At 44.5% G+C, this 17,641-nt stretch overlaps 1 protein-coding gene across 1 annotated transcript in view; it reads right to left on the bottom strand.

Annotated features, from left to right (window-relative positions):
- The window catches only part of shisa8b (shisa family member 8b), a 28,301-nt gene extending 27,253 nt beyond the window's left edge, over positions 1–1,048 (bottom strand). Inside the window, exon 1 of the mRNA XM_035613744.2 lies at positions 101–1,048. The gene's annotated coding sequence lies outside the window, so the exon portion shown is untranslated. The remainder of the gene's footprint in view (positions 1–100) is intronic.
- Between the last annotated feature and the right edge of the window lie 16,593 nt (positions 1,049–17,641).

Genomic DNA, 17,641 nt, shown 5'->3' with positions numbered 1-17,641 from the left:
AATGCAGAAAAGTGAGCAAAAAATTGCACAACAAGCTCTTACCTTCAAATGAAGAGATTCTATCTTTCTATATATTTATTTTTACGTTTTGTCAACTCACCTGTTCCCTCTTTGCGATCTGCACACAGTCGACCCTCCTCACTGGACCGAAGTTGAAGGGCTAAAAAATTCCCTCTAGAAATATCCACAAACTTCACTCAGAAGCATGTTTCAGCCCGAGTGTCCCCGCAGCCTCCTCTCTCCCCTGTGTGTTCTCCATCGTCAGCTGTGGGCTCGATCCGGGGAACGCAACAAACACCTAAAAACCCCCCTCCTGTTATCCTCTTCGCTCTCTTTTCCTCTCTCCGCGTGTATGACCTCCTCCTCCTCCTCCCCCCCCTCTTCCTCTTCTTCTCCTTCTTCCTCTTCTTGTCTTCTACTTTAAGCACTGCTCTGTCAGTGCTGAGACATGTGAGTCCAGTCCGGTCCAGGACTGTTAGGACCGTCCCCTGCCAATTACCCTGTGTCCTCTGTGTGTGTGTGTGTGTGTGTGTGTGTGTGTGTATAGGAAAGAAACTGAGAGAGAGAGAGAGAGAGAGACAGAGTCTGGCTGCACTGAGCGCTGCAACAGATCAGGAACCATATGAGATCTCCCCCTCAGTTTACCTCTCCTCAGTGATAGACAGAGATAGAGAGAAAGAGAGAGAGAGAGAGTGTGTGTTTGTGTGTGTGTGTGTGTGTGTGTGTGTCTGTGTCTGTTGGAGGTGGGGCAGGGGGGAGGTGGTGGGGTTATCCAGCTGCATCTCCCCACAGGAGAAAAAAGCCTGGAAGGAGAGAGGAAGGAGGCGGGAGATGGGAACAAATAAAAAGAGGAGGGAAAATGTGAAATGTGGACTGTAACTGAGTGATGAATTACTTTTTGTAACACACAACATTTTCTCTCCGTGTCTCTGTGGGCATTTCTCCGTGTATGTTTGTGTGTGTGTGTGTGTGTGTGTGTGTGTGTTTTGCTGTATGTCGAATATGTTTGCTTGGCTGACGGAGGACAGTAAACATCTGCTGCGGTCACTCCTGCGCATCATCTGCTTGCCCCCCCCCCCATGGTTTGTCTCCTGCTTGCCCCCCCGCCCCAACACACACTCACACACACACACACACACACACACACAAACAGAGACGCATGCACGCATATGCACAAGCATTACCCCCTCCTCCCCCAGCCTCGAACTCCCCGATCTCCCCCTTCACCATCCTTTCTTCTCCCGTCTCTTAGCGTCTCTTCCCTAACCTCCCCTCGTGCCTTTGGGCATAGATAGCCCACTTGTTTGCAGATTTCTGTGTCGAGTCTGTGCACACGAGTGTGTGTGTGTGTGTGTGTGTGTGTGTGTGTGTACAGTTTGAGGTCTGCTTGCCTCAGAAAGATTCAGGAGTCAGCGGGGTCCAACTGCAGCTTTGCCTCTTCTTTTGTTTCAAACCCAGCCTGCGGCATAGATGCCAAAAACCAGGAGCTGAGACTGGCACAAGCGGCTAAAAGAAATTGTCAATGTCCCCCTGACACACACACAAACACACACACCAGATCCACAGACAAAAATATGCACATGAAAAATGTACAGAAGTGTGGAAAAACACACACACACACACACACACACACACACACACACACACACACACACACACACACACACACACACACACACATAGAGAGAGAGAGAGAGTGTGATGCCACTGCTGAGGCCAATTATAAGAGCTTTTCTCAAAGTAAACCACCACATGTAACATTTTTAATGGAATTATAAGCCAGATTGACAAGGGACTTTTTGTTTTGCTTCCCGCTAATCGCCTCTCCCAAAATCCCCTCCTTTATGTCTTGTCATTCCGGAGAAATGCTTCCTCCACTTCCCTCTGATTTTCACTCTATTTGCGTGCTAGATATCAAAAGAGAGAGAGAGAGAGAGAGAAAGAGAGAGGGTAAGTGAGTGAGAGAGAGAGAGAGAGAGTGAAATAGAGAGAAAGAAAAGAACAGAGTGAATGTAGGGCAGTGGGGAGGAGGCTAACAGGAAAGAAAGAAAGAAAGAAAGATAAAGAGGGGAGGAAAAATGATTGGCCAAGGACCAAAGATGAGAGGGGAGACACAGGAAGAGAGAGAAGAAGCAGGAGTGAGTGAGTGGGGGATGAGGGTGAGGGAGCAGAGAGAGGTGAGTGGCTACGGGACGGAGGGATGGAAGGAGGGATGAAAGGAGGGATGAACGGACGATATGTGGGTGGGCGTGTTGAGGGGAAGGGTAAATGGCATTACGGAATTAGTTATTTTATTTATTTAATTATTCCCGATTCTTTGTGGTGTGTGTATTGTGCACATGCAGCACTATAGCACACAGATGTTTGTTACATAAGAATGAGTATTGATCGGAGCGTGATGTGCAGAAGGTCACCGAGCCCACGGCGAACCACGCGAGGAACAGGACGAGTTGTGTGTTATACAGTTCGTTTCTTTTATTCATCTTTAATTGTCACTGCAGCTGGAGGAAGCCCCGAGATGTTTTTTAGGTCCTTTTTGTGTTCGCACATTTCCATCATCCGTCCAATAATTATTCTGTAAGTGTGTGAAAAGATTACAAAAACAGAACTCGTGTACTGTAGAAACCAATTGCTTTGGCAACGTGTATTAATTATGACTATGTGCAGAGATCTGTGAGCTGCGTGGTTATCTGAAAACGGTTTTAAAAGTGCCGTTTACCCTGAACGTGACGTGGTTTCTTCCCCGTGAGAAGGTGGAGGTGGTGGTGGTGCTTTTTGGAGTGAAATGTCTTGGAAATAGACCAGCCACAGCAACAGGTGTGAACGGAGCCTCGGACCACTGTCCAGACCGACGGACCAAAACAAGAGTTTCAGACCAATTGCAGGAAGTTAACACGGTATTAAACAAAAGAAGATGAAAGGGAAAGCAAAAATGAGGCGTTGTGCCTCATGGGCGGAGGAGGAGACGAATATTCAATTGCAATTTCAGCAGGACTGCTTGCAGTTTTTCGTCTCCTTGGATACAGCGCTTGAACGAAGCGGATGTCAAGTGTAGTTTGACATCCTCTCCGTGAGGATGACAGGACATATGTGCGTCATACTAACTTCTTTAGCGCGCTCCCTATATTGCAATGTGAAACAAAATCAAAATCAAAATGGCCGCTCACTTAATGACATGCACATCAGCCTGCACTAAATATTTGCCAATATGCATCCGAAATAAAGCAAAAAAAAAAGATAACTTGAAGCCAATTTTTTTTGGTGTTGCATCTAATAGAGTTCGTAAGTAAGGACGATGTTTGCATGAGCGTTGGTGGGGTTTTAAATGCATAGGGGCCGTTGTCATCGCATGAATTCTAAATAATCCTGTCGAATTAATGCTCATCCTGAACTAGATTCACACTGTGCCCGCAGGCCTCTGACTTACCCGAACACTTTAATTATACGAAATGGGTTGAATTATTTCATTCGATGACTTCATAGCGTTGATGAATATTCATGTGTTGGCTTTGTGAGCTTCCGCTGATAATGTGTTAATTTTGATCGACTGCAATACGTACGTGAGCAAACAACAAGTGTTGATATTTCCCCGCAGGCTGAAACATGTTTCCCAGCAGAGAGAGTTCCAGTGAGGTGTCAGGTTTGGTTCTAGCGTCTGAAAATCAAAAGGGATTCTTTCCAGAGCCTCCGTCTCGCGTGGGGATTCAGTATCAGCATGCTGGTCTGTGGTCAGTTGTCGTGGAGCTGTCGCGACACAGAGCGCCAGAAAAAGTAAATGGGTCTTAAGATAAACGGTTTTTGTTGAAACAACTGTTTCCAAGTTCAGAGTCAAGTCTGAGACTGAATTGAGTTTTTCTTTCAGCAGACAGCCACTGTCCTTAACCGTTCCTCGCCATGTCTTCCACGGAATTCCTCTCATACCCTTCCTCCCAACAAATAGCTCCGTCAGCAGTAAAACTATTCCAGAACATTTGAGGGCACTACTGACTCGGTCTCGATACGTTCTTCATCGATCCCTGCTCGTCCAGAGGAGACGATGCCCATTAAGCTGCGGTTGAGAGAGAGAGGGCCGCATTGTGAACCATTTACAGAGGTTGTGTCTTACTCTTGATGAAACCTACAGTTCCGAAAACTGGCGCAGTTGAATGGTGGTTATTCCCTTGTAGTTGTGTGTGTGTGTGAGTGTGTGTGTGTGAGTGTGTGTGTGTGTGTCAGTGCGCGTGTGTGTTGCATGCAAAGCGAGTGAGTGCTCCACTCGAAGAGTGGTGCAGGGCTGTGATCAGAGGGAAGCCCCTTAATGAGTGGATCCAGAAGAGGCTTTGATGCTGATCTGCTCAGGGGATCCTGGGAAATGAAAAGGGGGGTGGGGGTGGGATACAAGGATGACCTTTAAACTTCACAAGCAAGTAGATAAACTCTTGCCGCAGGGCAACGTTAGAGAAAAGTCAAGACGTTATAACTCATGCAGTGTATGTACGGGGAAATCCAATTTTGGCCTCAAAATTCTTTTTGAGTTTCCTGAAAAGTTATGCTGTCCGGTTCCGTTGGATTCCCTGTTTCCCTTGTCAGTGGAATTCAGTGTTTTGCCATGCTGTCACCGCGGATGGATGGATTTTTGAATTTGGCCATGAAATTCGGTTCAGGCGTTCGTGTCCCCTTCAAGATGATTTTTGACTTTGAGAAGAACTTCATCAGCACATAACCTTCAGGTTGTCTAATACTTGCAAAGCCAACGCCATTCCCATCAGCCTCAGTTGAACGCAGTTAGCATTCTGACATTGGCAATACAGTATCTCAAAGCACTGCTGTGCTCCTGTGTCCCAATTCAGGGGCCGCATCTTCGGAGGACTCTCACTGAAATGAAACAGTCTGGTCCACAGAGGTTTTCCTATTTGCGTCACCAACTGGTCGTTCCCATTAGATTCTGACGCCACGCCTGCTCCTGACCAGGCATAACACTGACTGGTCTTGGTGAGGAGAACTCTTAAGCCTAGTTGATGCAACAGGCGTAACTTACGTCGACCTTGCTGGTCTTAAAACGTCAAGTCACGACCAACGTCAGACCTGTTGGCGCACCGTGTCAAAGCGCGTGCTTGAACACAGATCGGAGGTTATTAGTCATTAGTCAGCATCATACGCCATTAATTAATCTGCCTGGGCCAGTTAATATCTGTTTGATGTGCCTTTGAAGACGCAGTTATCATTAAAGATCTATTTTGAACACATCCTCTGTTCCACTGCTGCGGCGTTGCTCCTCAACAGCGAAAATGAAATACGTTGGAGGATTCTGCAGTACTTGCCTATATGTGTATAATTTTAGTCCAATGGCGGAACAAAATATGGGTTGTTTTATTTAATGGTCAAAAATGAGTGAGCTATTGGAAATGCAAACCTAGAAATATGCATATTAAGGCAAATCCCTCACTGATATGGATGCTTTGGAATTTTGTTATTTTGCTCAACATGAAAATGAAATTGTCATTAAAAAAAAAAATTCTTCTTAAAATTAGTAGAGCTTACTTTAAGGACTTTAAATATGTTAAGATGTTGTCTCTCCTTTTTCCCCCCCTCTGCCATCACATAAATATCTATTTAATATCAAGATGTTTCCAGAATCCCACACATACAGCAAATATTTAGCAACCTGAAACTCAAAAGTCAGATCCGTACTGTTACGTTACAACATACTGTATAACAGCTACGCTCACAAAAAACACACCGACATTACCACCGAGTCGCGTCGGTGAGTCTCCTCACACGAGCGACTCTCCTCCGGTCCGATGGGGTGCAGGGGGGTTTGGGCCTGACGTTCATAAGGTCAGCTCCTCTGGGACACACACACTGACCCCACACTGACTGCACAACAGGAAGCTGATAGATTCCAAACATTGGCCCATCGATCTCTGCTTATAGGGCATAATGTCGTGCAACCGCCGTGCGAGAGAAGCTCTACATACATTCCTCTGGGGTGTGTGTGTGTGTGTGTGTGTGTGTGAGAGTGAGTGAATGAAACTGGAACGCATTGGGAGCACATTTCGCATAAATCCCGAGCGTATGTTTAATCTCCCCCCCAGTGTTTCACGTTCACATCGGTCTGCCACCGTCTGAAGCCAAGGGACACAAAGTCAAAACACCGGCCTTTCACTTTCAAAGTGAGAGAGAGAGTTCACCGCTCAGTAAATCGGAAATCCCAATGTTAGTATTCTAATGGACTCCGTTTTGATAAAGCTTTTACTCACGCGAGCGCCTTTTAATGAATACCAATTACATATGTTAATTCAGGCAAAGCTTTATCTGCATTTATACGGTCACCAGTGCACGCCGGAGTCTGTGTCTTCTTTTGGGTGCAGTGTGTGTGTGTGTGTGTGTGTGTGTGTGTGTGTGTGTGTGTTTTCATTTGTTCAGGTCTCATTGGACCACATTCTTATATAAAGAGTTTATACTCCAGGGAGCAGGAAAGGGGTAATTACAAATTAAAATCACCTTTTCGAGGCGGTGGACGGGGTGTGTATGTCTTGTATGTGTGTGTGTGTTTGTACATGTGTGTGCATGCGTGTGTCAAAGAAAGGGGGGGGGGGGGGGGGGGTGTAGTATAACTTGGATGTTTCCAATGCTGCGGGACTGAACCCGTTTGGCACCACATCCGCACAAACGGCATCAGCAGAGGATCTGTCAGACATTCAGCGCCGCGCATGTTTTGACCGGAGTAAATGCTGCCGACTTCCCGGCAATCCTCGGGGTGATGGGCTTTGATTTGTTGATATCCGATGTGACATCGGGGAAATGTTTGCGCCGAATCAATTTTTGTTGGCCTGGAGAGCAATTGAAATCTCCCCCCATCTTTCCTCATGCATAAAGGCGGCGGACAACATATAAGGTCATACTGTACGTCAACACATGCGTTAATAAGGGAACTTGAGGGGACACAGTGCTGCGTGTTTTGGTCGTTATGCACCAAAAGGCCCCGTTCTTATCGTGCTGTATTTTTACGAGCTGGAAAATTCCTTATAATAAGATACTGTAAGACATTGATAGCTACATGTGTACGCAAGGCAAGGGTTAATGTAAAATCACACTAGTCTGCGACCAAGACAGGTGTCACATTCATTCACATGTAGAATGTGTCTTCTGAGGCTTTATGGACGTTGTTATTATTCAGATTCTCTCCGCAGCATATGGTGATTCAAAGATTTTGAGAAAAACAAAATACCGCCAATACCGTGTTTTTAAATCTTCAGAATGACACGCCACAGACCAGTGTGCTCGGCAGACTGGGGGCATGCAGTGCACAGTTTACCTGTTAAGGTTGAGATTATCAACATAAAAAGTGCAGCCGATGAAGAACAAGGCGAAGATGTTCATGTTAAAAAAACTATTTCAAATTGTGTCTTATCCTTCTCCCTCATTAAAAAAAGAAATTAAGAATCTATGAAAATGCAGCGTTTAGTTCATTTCAAAAGTTTAACTGCTGGACACGAGACATGTCCCGCTTCACGGAGAAGTCTGTCCTCAGTGTCCGTGTGCCGGAGGTTTCAACCTTCATCGCACTTCTGTAAGTTGCCTACAGGACTGTGTTGTCAAAGACTTTTGTACATACACGTCGCAAACTCAGGTTAAAGTGATGGACCTTCCTCCCAAAATTTCAATTCCTCTCGGACCCAATGTGCAGCGGGATTTCAGCCATTAAGACTTTTCTAAATTTAACAAATTATTTGGCACGAATTATTACGTGTACAGTTTTACTATACCATGATGAGACGTTAGACATGAATTGGTCCAGAGTGAACTTTTAGTTGCTCCGTATTGATCTCTGACTGGCTTGTGCACAATGGCAGTGCATCCCATCCACAACACAAGTGTGACATTGATTGTTTGCGCTCGGTGCGTTTACCCTGGTATTGAAACGACTGCATAACTGTTCACAAAGTCATTTTGAAAACCTGAGAAGGATATCTGGGATAAGTGAATGGTTCGGCCAGTGCGATGGGTCTGGTAACACCCAATGTACAGTAACTGACCATTGAGGTTCGACCCCCTGTATTAACACTACATTAAACACCATGAAATTGAAGCTGCCTAGAATGCAAACGGTATACAAACTGTGTGCAAAGGTGTTTACTGAGTCTGGTGGAGGCCCGTTTTCTCAAAGAGCGTCGCTGAATGTCAAACTGAGCAAACAAGCTCACAATGTTCTGAGGGACATGGTTCAGTTACAAATGCTGAAATCACTGTTGTAACCGAGCAGGACGGCAGAGTTGTTAGAGTCGTTAGGTGAATAAACAGCGATGTGCCTCCGACTGTTTGGTTGCACTCAGCTGCCAATTAGAAAAAAAAGCAAAGACAAAGAGGGCAGCGGAGCCCAGAGGGCCTGGATCAGAGAACAGGGCTACCACCCACAACATCGGCCGACAAACCGCACGGACACACACACACACACACTCACACAGGAATATCATTAATTTGACTCAGGCTCCCTAATAAACCTACCATGTGCTCTCCCCTCTCCATCCTCAAAACAGACTGACAATATGTTTTAAAGATGACAAGCACGGAAATAACTAGGAATCCAGCTGAATCATTTCAGTGCATTTTAAATTCAGTGTTACATGATTGGTAGCCGGTAGGCTTTGCTGAACTAAGTAAAAGTTTTGTCGTCCAGGTTGAGAGAGTTGGAGGCAGAAGATGAGCAGCCGCACAGCGTCATGGAAAATTCACAGGAGACTCGAGAATAAATAAAGACTGAATAGAGAATAATATATGAATAAATGTGTTGCATCTAAAAGAGGCTGTGTGCTGTTTGGAAACCGGGGCAAAGGTTGCAAAAGAAGGTAAGATAAAACGTCTTTGTTTGGATGATGTGGACACGAGGAGTGCAACAGTATTGTCTCCAATTAGGTTGCCCAGTGTGTGTGCACGTGTGTGCACGTGTGTGCGCGCGTCTTTCTGCACGGTCCCCTCTGGACCTCCCTGTCAGTGCTGACCTTTACCAAATCAAAGGAGTTGCAAATCTCCGGCTTCATTTGGGCCCATTACAACTCCACACACACAAGCGCCTCGCAGACGCGAACGAGCTCAGCGCGCACACGCCCGGTGAGAATTGCTGTCAGTCTTTCTTGGCCCCGGCTTTGATTAGCGATGCGAAGGGCCTCGGCCGCGGCCCCCCGACTCTCCTCGGCAGACACAAATCGGTCCTGACGCCGCCTCGTCCGTTACCGCCATCATTTTCTAAGGAGAGCTGTGATGAAACTCATCTCACCGACAGTCTTGGTGTCTGGCCGCCACCGCTCCTCACCACACAGCTCCCACGCCCTCTTCCTGTTTCTAGAGGTGCCACGAGTATTTTTAAGTCGCCTTAATGTAGTCAAATAAATATATTAGAACCAAGATTTGAAATGAAGAAAATCAATCAATCGAGAAAATTAATTTGGGTGCAAAATGTTACCGAGGTTTGTTGTTGACCCACAGTGACCAGTGCAGAGCGTTTGACGTAAAACCACTACAACACCTTACAGTACATTTTCATAACAACTCCTCAGATCACCATAAATTAGCATTTTAACAACCTTTTTTGTCAGTGTGCCGATTTGCATACAAATCGCGGCAATTGTTGGGCGCATCTCGCAGCGTCCGAGTTGAACGTGTCTCAGCTTCACATTAAATGCTTAGAAATAATGCGTGTTTTTTTGGAATGAACTGTCAGATTTCTATTCCAGGCAAGCCAGTGGAAGAACATCTCTGCAACCCCGGTGCGTTTATTCAGCGTTTATTTGTGTGAGATGTTAACAGTCATTAGATCAGTGCTGGGGTGTTTTTTTTCTCCTAATAAATCTGATCCCATATGGGTGATGGGGGTGGGACAGAGGATAAGTGGCGTATGAACAGAGGAGAATGAAACTGTGTCACATGAGTGATGGATGGATGGACAGATCGGTGGACCGACTGACTACTGGAAGAGAAGCAATAACAGAGGGGTTTTTTTGTTTGTCAACATTTGACCACCTTCCACTGGGGTCGTCATTTATTTTTGCCGAATCTAAAAGTCACCATATCGACATTTGGCCGCCGCATTTTCACACGATGGTACAGTTTTGATGATGACGTACCACAGGTTATCTGTTACGTGGAGTTAGGGCCGTTATAGGGACAGGAAGTGGGGGTCATATCTTTCACTCATGAATTTAAGAGAGAAAAAAACAGATCATAAAGTCATAATTTTGAAAGAAAAAACTCTGAGATCATTTTAAATTAAAGTCACACATCCATGAGATTCTGTGCATCAGGAACTACAGTGCAGTGGAGAGATGGAAGGATATATCTGGTGACATTTACAGGATTTATGGCCCAGCAGGACAAGACAAAAGCAATCAAATCACTTTGATCCGGGTTTTTTCTTTTTCTTCTGAATAGGCCCAATTCACTCTAATGTCTCTCCAAAGTCCAGATGCTCATGATAACGTGAAGTATTTCTTTCTCGCTCAGTCTGACTGCAAAGTATATTTTGATGGGTTAGGGTTAGGGTTAGGGTTAAGTCATCTATTTCCGGCATAGTAGACAGGGAGTGGCGGCATGCGTGGTGTGATTAGGATTAATCCAACCTTGCAAAGTGAAATGAATTTAACGGCAGATCATTTTTAACCCTCTAATATTTATTCAATCTTGGAAATTCTGACTTTTTTTCTGTATCTGTCTTTACACTACGACGTCCCTAATATGCCAGTGTAATCTGTTAGCTTTTATTATTACTTTTACCCTTTGTTTCCTTTCCTTTTTTAAAAATGTTTGTTCTGCATCTTTCTCATTTATTTATGTTCCATGTTCAGCTCGTGGATCAACTGAAGTCTTGTCTTGAATGTGGGGAGAGAAAAACAAAGAAAAAGAAAAAAAAAGTTCAGTCTCACAACATGAGACATAAAATCCATTAATGAGGTCAAACCATTGATTTCTACTCAGCCGGAGACTTTCCTAACCTGTAGCCGTGAAAGGTCAACGTGTCAAGCGCTTCCTACTGCGTCAGCCAATCACAGAGCTGCTTTTTGTCAGAGAAGCTGTCTTGCATCCGCACCGCACAAACATGGCAGTCTGTCAACAATATAGCTTTTTGATATTGCTATATAAAGATTGATGGTTCATGTGTGGGTTTATTAATTAATAATTCTTTATCATGTCACATGTTCTTTGACACAAGTGCCTCTGACTCGACAGTGGCATTGTTCCCTCTGATATTGCAAAACCAGAATCTCTCAGTGGGTCGCATGTTTGAAAAAGCTTTTTTGGGGGGGATTTGCCTCTCCTTCGTTTTCTGACCCCTGGATCATGGTTTTGATTTTTAAGTGTAACAAAAGCCTGAATAGAACAAGAAATGATACCAGTGACTCAAGATGAATATTTTAAGGCATATCATTGTTCATATTCTAAAATTATCTTAACACCTGTAAATTCAAATAGTCAGCATTGTTCTGCACTTTTGGACTTAGCTTCGAGGACAAAGTCCTTCCCGTGGACGCCGCGATGTTCCGTCTCTCTGTGCAGCCAGGTGAGTGGCAGCCGCAGAAGTCCTCCTGCGGGCTTCTTCCACGGGAGTGAACTGCCGCTGAACAACACGCCACAACCGTGCAGCTCCTCCATCTCCTCGCTGGGCTCGCCACTGCCGCCGCCGCCGCCGCCGCCGCCTTCCTCCTCCTCATCACCAGACAGCAGGTAAATCACTGCTCACTATCGAAACAAAATTGAAACAGAAAAAAACGTCTGAAATGGACTGTTTTGTAACATTTACAGGTGACTTATCAACCACTCCACCATACGTGTCAAAACTAAAGCCAATTTTAAGGTCATGTACCTACTTTTGACCTTTAAAGATCAAGGTCCCAGTAGAAATTTCTGTGAAATATATTCTGAATGACCTTAACTTGCGAAATTGCAAACATAATTTGATTTTGGATTTTTTTTTGTCCTCATTTAGTCGCTGGGTTTACGGAATGAAATCTGTAGCGAACTTGACGATGACATGACGAGAAATTTTGCAACTTTCTGCAAAACACCATATGTAACGTTATGTGAATGGGGGGGGGGGGGGGGGGGGGGGGGGGGGTGGCGGGGGGGTTCCCATCTCCAATTGCTTTGTTGTAAATTGGATTCAGTTGTGGAAACTTTTGATTTGTTTTCTAAGATTGAGAAAGTTGTAGCGGGATGGGATGTTGAAAACTTTTACACACATGCTGTACATTCTATGCTGTTATTATTTATTATGTTATTATACCAACAACACCACTGTCTCCCGATCAAATCGATCAAACACCACTTTGATCAGTCACTGGACAACAGTCGGCGCCAACGGGCCCAAGCTTCACATCCAACAGTCATCAACACGTCTTGTGTACTAATAAAGATCCATTAACCCAGAATGGAAGCGACACAGCGGGGGATTGTGTCCAACTCGACATTCACGCTTCATCGTTCTCAGTCGTACTGGTTTGTTTCAAACACACAAGGTGGCCACTGCGTCCTGACCTACGGCATTCAACTTTCTGTTTAGGTCAACGTTTTACCCTCTGTTTCGTCACCGCTCCTCACCAGCACCTGTAGAATACAAAACAACCCCCCCCCCCCCCCCCCCCCAGCACAGCTCAACTGTCCCAAGGTCAAATGCTAAAGTCCTCGATTAGATAATGACGTAATGTCGCCCATGAGAGCATCCAGCCCTCCCCAAATTGGTCTATATATGTTTTCCGGAGTTTGCCGTTCACGTATGAAGAACGAGGCAGGAGACTGACCAAAGTCAGACGCGTTCACAACCGCGGGTACATTACCGAAACATTCTGTGGCGTCTGGGTATTTTCCTTCTGTCATTTTTAAATGGGCTCACTCGGACATTTTCCAGAAATACTACTAGGCACCGTTGGCAGGAAAAGTTTAGGAAAAGGTCCGGAGCATCATTTGCATTCTCACATTTAACCCCTTCCGGAAAAGTTCAGGAAAATGTCCAGACGTCTGTAAGACAAAAAAACCAAAAAATTAAAAGAAGCTAAAAGACGCTGTCTAGAGGTGGGGGGAACTGCAGAACTCATTTTAAAATCATACAAAATTGTAATCCTTTGATAATATATAAATAGTGATCTGTGTAGATTTAAGTATGATAAGAACTTTACATTTTTTCCAAGACATTGAGTCTTGTGTCCCTTAACCCATTCAACCACACCACAAATTGTCACCTGTGCCTAACAGTTAACAGGGGATTGGGATGATTGTGACTATATGTTCTGTGTGCAATGTTTACACCCTCTCCTCGGCCACTGTCTCGCCCTCCGTCTTTTTTTATTTCACGAACAGGTGTAGAACAAAACACTCCTGCTCTTCTCTCAGCGTCCTCCTCCATCCTTCCCTCCCCTCCGCCCCCCCCCCTGCCCGTGCAAATGTCAGCCCTTTCACATCCTCTGCGATCAAAGACGCCGCAGCCGCAGCAGGATCCAACCGAACCTGACTGCTCCTCTCACATCATACGACTTCAGACAAAGAGGCCGACAGAGGCACGAAGAGAAAACACTTTCCCTCTGGTTCTCTTGAGCAAACAGATTACAAAAACCTGCGGCTGAGGGTTGGATTTTGTGCAACTTTTTTGCTCGAGAACGGGGGACCATCACATCGTGCACTTACCGGTTGGTCTTTTGTACAACATTTAAACATGTAAGGTGCCGTGGTACCTTCCATGTTCACCCCGTTTTGGTGAACAAATTCAAATCAGTGAAGGACTATGATACACACCAGGATGGAACAACTCATCCCGACCAAAAACAGCATAAAGAACAGAGCTTGATCCTGCGGTCGTGTCACAGCAGGCGGTTGTCTTGAAAAAAAGATCACCGAATGAACACGTTTTATGACACAAAACTACTCATCACACTTCTGTAAGCTGCATACTGGACTGTGATTGGCTCCAAACTCGTCATACAACATGATGTCACAACACCGCGGTCATATGTGAGCACAGAGAAACTTTCCAACTTCCGCAGATGAATCTGAAAACAGCCTTCGAGTGTTAAACTCGAGACGCAAGTCATTCTGGTCAGTGAAGCTCAAACAAAAGTATAATAATCATACATAAAACACATTGTGTGTGTGTGCATGTGCCTGCGTGCATGCATGAGTGTGTGTTTGTGTGTGTGTGTCATCATCGTCAGCCTTATCATCAGTTATTTAAATCAACATCACCAAATATTCAATGCATTTGGTAAATACTTGCTTGTGAACACAAGCTTTAGTGAATTGCTAATAAGTGAGGAGCCTGCAGGTCAGCTTTGATTTGGGAGGATTTGCATGTACAGTAAGAAATGGCCCTCCTGTAGTTTGCAAACAGATTTCAGCAGGCGTTAGACAATTAGGCCGCATGAAACCATGTATTCATCACACAATGTATGACAATATTTCAAAGCGTATAGGAACGAGTTGCCTCACATCGAGACGTTGTCCTCTTGTCACTATGACGTTGTCACTCAAACTTAACTGTCTTCAGCTGCTGTTCGCCAAGAAATAGTTCCTTCACATAACTCACAGCTAAAAAAACCCCCAACTACTTGTCCATTTGACACTTCTTTAAACAAACGAGGTACAACGCGTCAACACGTGACCTTCGATGGCGCTGGTCATTCTCTGCAACGGAGCACACAAGCGTATTACACTAAATGTCTGACCATTCCTTAAAGGAAAACAGCTTCAAAGAGAATATTCAAAAATCAGGGCAGCAGTAAACGTCAAAATGTCCTTTCTTGCAACCTTCATATTTTTGACCATTCAGGGGCTTTTCGGAGCACGTGTGATTAAAAAATCCTGCGTGACCGCTGGCTGCCGGGCGGCGGGCTCCTGTCAGTGGGGTGTGGAATACAGAGGAGCTGTTTAGCCCTCGTGGCGCCGTGGCCCTTTGGAGCTCAGTGTAGTTAATTAGTGGCGTGGCCTCGGGACTTCTATCTGCTCCGTGTACGGGAAGGGGTGACGGTACTGATGCTGCACTGGGGGAGCTGCTGTGGCCTGTGTGTGTGTGTGTAGTGAATTTGTAATTGCAAGAGTGTACTGAGCTGGATACATGTTTGGGTGCCAAGCATAAAAAGTCTGTGTGTGTGTTGAATTCAGTGTGTGTGTGTGTGTGTGTGTGTGTGTGTGAGTGTGTGTGTGTGTGCGCGTTTGTGTGGATGTGTTTTTAGAGCTACCGACAGCTCATCAGTGTCTTTGAGAGATGGGGGGGGGGGTTCAGTCCGATGTTGCAAACATAAGACAGGGGAGGAGATGGTGAAGCGGTCTCTAATTACCCTACACTTCTCCCCATAATTCTGGCCCACTGAGGCTCCCGTGGGTTTTGAAATCAGTCTACTTTCAAGACCCGGTGCCTACACTCCCCACAGTGCAACCCGACCCATCCACAGGCCAGCCGTTACGCCTCCAACACCGAACACGGTCCCTCAAGCTTCATAGCCTCAAGCAGCGATGAGGAGCGAGCAACAGAGGTCAGGGAAGCCAACTTCTTACTAAAGCCACACCGCCAGATCTTCGAACAATCTGTCTTCAGCACCATCCGACGTTGACGCAAGTGACATCACCTGAGGACATTTAATAGACTCCAAACAGCTCCCTCTACAGCCACACACCCACCCACCCACCCACCCACCCACACACCCACACACACACACACACACACACACACACACACACACACACACACACGCACACACACACGCACCAAAAACATCCAGTGGCGGATTTAAAATACAAGACTGAGCTTTCTTCCCCACCCTTATTATTTTTTGTACAATCCCAGAGGAAACAAATAATCTGCTCACGCTCACAGATTTGTCTTTAAACATGAACTGATGCATCGAGAATACAAGTTACGTGGTGCAACAGAAAGTGTCGGTGCTTCGATCGGTTTAATTTTCGGAGTCAGAGCACAACTGCAAAAGTCTCAAAAGGCACCAGTGGAAAAACAATCTGCACTGTGTCTGTGGGAGCTGAAGAGTACAAGGTGTAAGACAACAACAAAATATGTAACACATCAGCAGGGGGGCGAAGAAAACATATAGATGCATAACTGTGTGTGTGTGTGTGTGTGTGTGTGTGAGAGAGAGTGAGAGAGAGAGAGAGAGAGAGAGAGAGAGAGAGAGAGAGAGAGAGCTCCAGAAGTTATTATTTACCTGTAAATAGTGTTACTGAAAATGTAGTGTTATCAAACACACTTTATTGTGCATTTGATTTGATTTTAGTTGGAGATTGTTCCCACATTACAAATCTATTTCTCAACACAACTGTATTTAGAAACTGTAGAAACCGCAGAGAAGCCAAATATTAAAAAACGAAATAATAAACCAACTTGACGTCAAAGTACTGCTATGCAATAAAGACAAGCTCATTTTAAAAGATCAGTGTGTTGATCCAACGATATAGTCGTCTCTGGAGGACAGGCTGACTGCATCACATCATATTTAAGAGCCCGAACCTGTCGTGTGCGACAGAAAATGCGTAATGTTATAAAAGTCCTCGTAACTTTTGGGAGACTTTGTACAACATGTCCATGATGATAAATTCAACATTCAGTGACTTTGATGATCATTTTTATCCCGTTTTTCAAGACATGAAAGGCTCCTTTAAGACTTCTTGCCGTCCATTTTAGATCCACTTGACCAATCAGAGGCTTTGCCCCAGACTTGTACCAATCAGACGCTGTGTTGTCGACTGGTAGAAAAAAAAATATTTTACACTGAAAACAGGACCTCTCACTCCTCCTGTTTCCTCCTACTTCTACTACTGACACTGTGTTGCTGCAGACAGGAACTGCTTTGCAGAATGGCACGTGACTTTTTGGGTTGAAAAATCAAAGGATTTATCTGTAGAAAAATTTACATAACTTTTGATTTGCGTTAGTAAGAATGTTTTTGATTGTTTATCTTATAGCCAAGGCTTCAAAGAACAGCTTTCAAGAGGGAAACAGCTTCATCATTGTCGTTTGGCGTGTCATTAATTTGAATGTCTGAGATATTCTATATCCGTGTAGTTTTTTCTTAATGTTTATATACCTATTTATACATCTGTGTGATATCACTGTAGCATACATATTCTGATATCCTAGGTTGTCCTGAAAAAAAGATGTATATAACTTGACTGTACAGTACAGGGTTGAGGTCTGACAAGCATTATTACACGGTGACGCGGCAGACCAAAAATAGAATTGATTTTATTCAATATGAATGTCTGTAAAAAAAAAAAATTAAATTGCAAGTGAAACCTAAGATCCACTAAAAAGGGATTTTTTTGATAGTATTTTGGAACTTTTTTGATTGAAACTAAAAGTTGATATCAGATGGCTTCAACGGGATGGAGGAGACATCTGATTTCTGAACAATGGCTCCCTCTTGTGGCATTTCTCTTCATCACCAGGATTTCACATAGGTGGAACAGGTGATTCATGATGTCATTTAGTCATTAATAATCACATGAGGCTCAGATGTTGTTCTTTGTAAAATGTTCTATTTTCTTGTGAATTATTTTTTATAATTATTATTTTTTAATTTTATTGTGGAACATTTCATGAAATCCTCAATGGTATATACACATTTTGTTTGTTTTTCATGTTGTGAAAATGCAAAAGAAAACCAGACACATA

Source organism: Scophthalmus maximus, chromosome 16, assembly GCF_022379125.1.
Source record: "Scophthalmus maximus strain ysfricsl-2021 chromosome 16, ASM2237912v1, whole genome shotgun sequence".
NCBI lineage: Eukaryota > Metazoa > Chordata > Actinopteri > Pleuronectiformes > Scophthalmidae > Scophthalmus > Scophthalmus maximus.
This window is presented reverse-complemented; position numbering and strand designations above follow the sequence as displayed.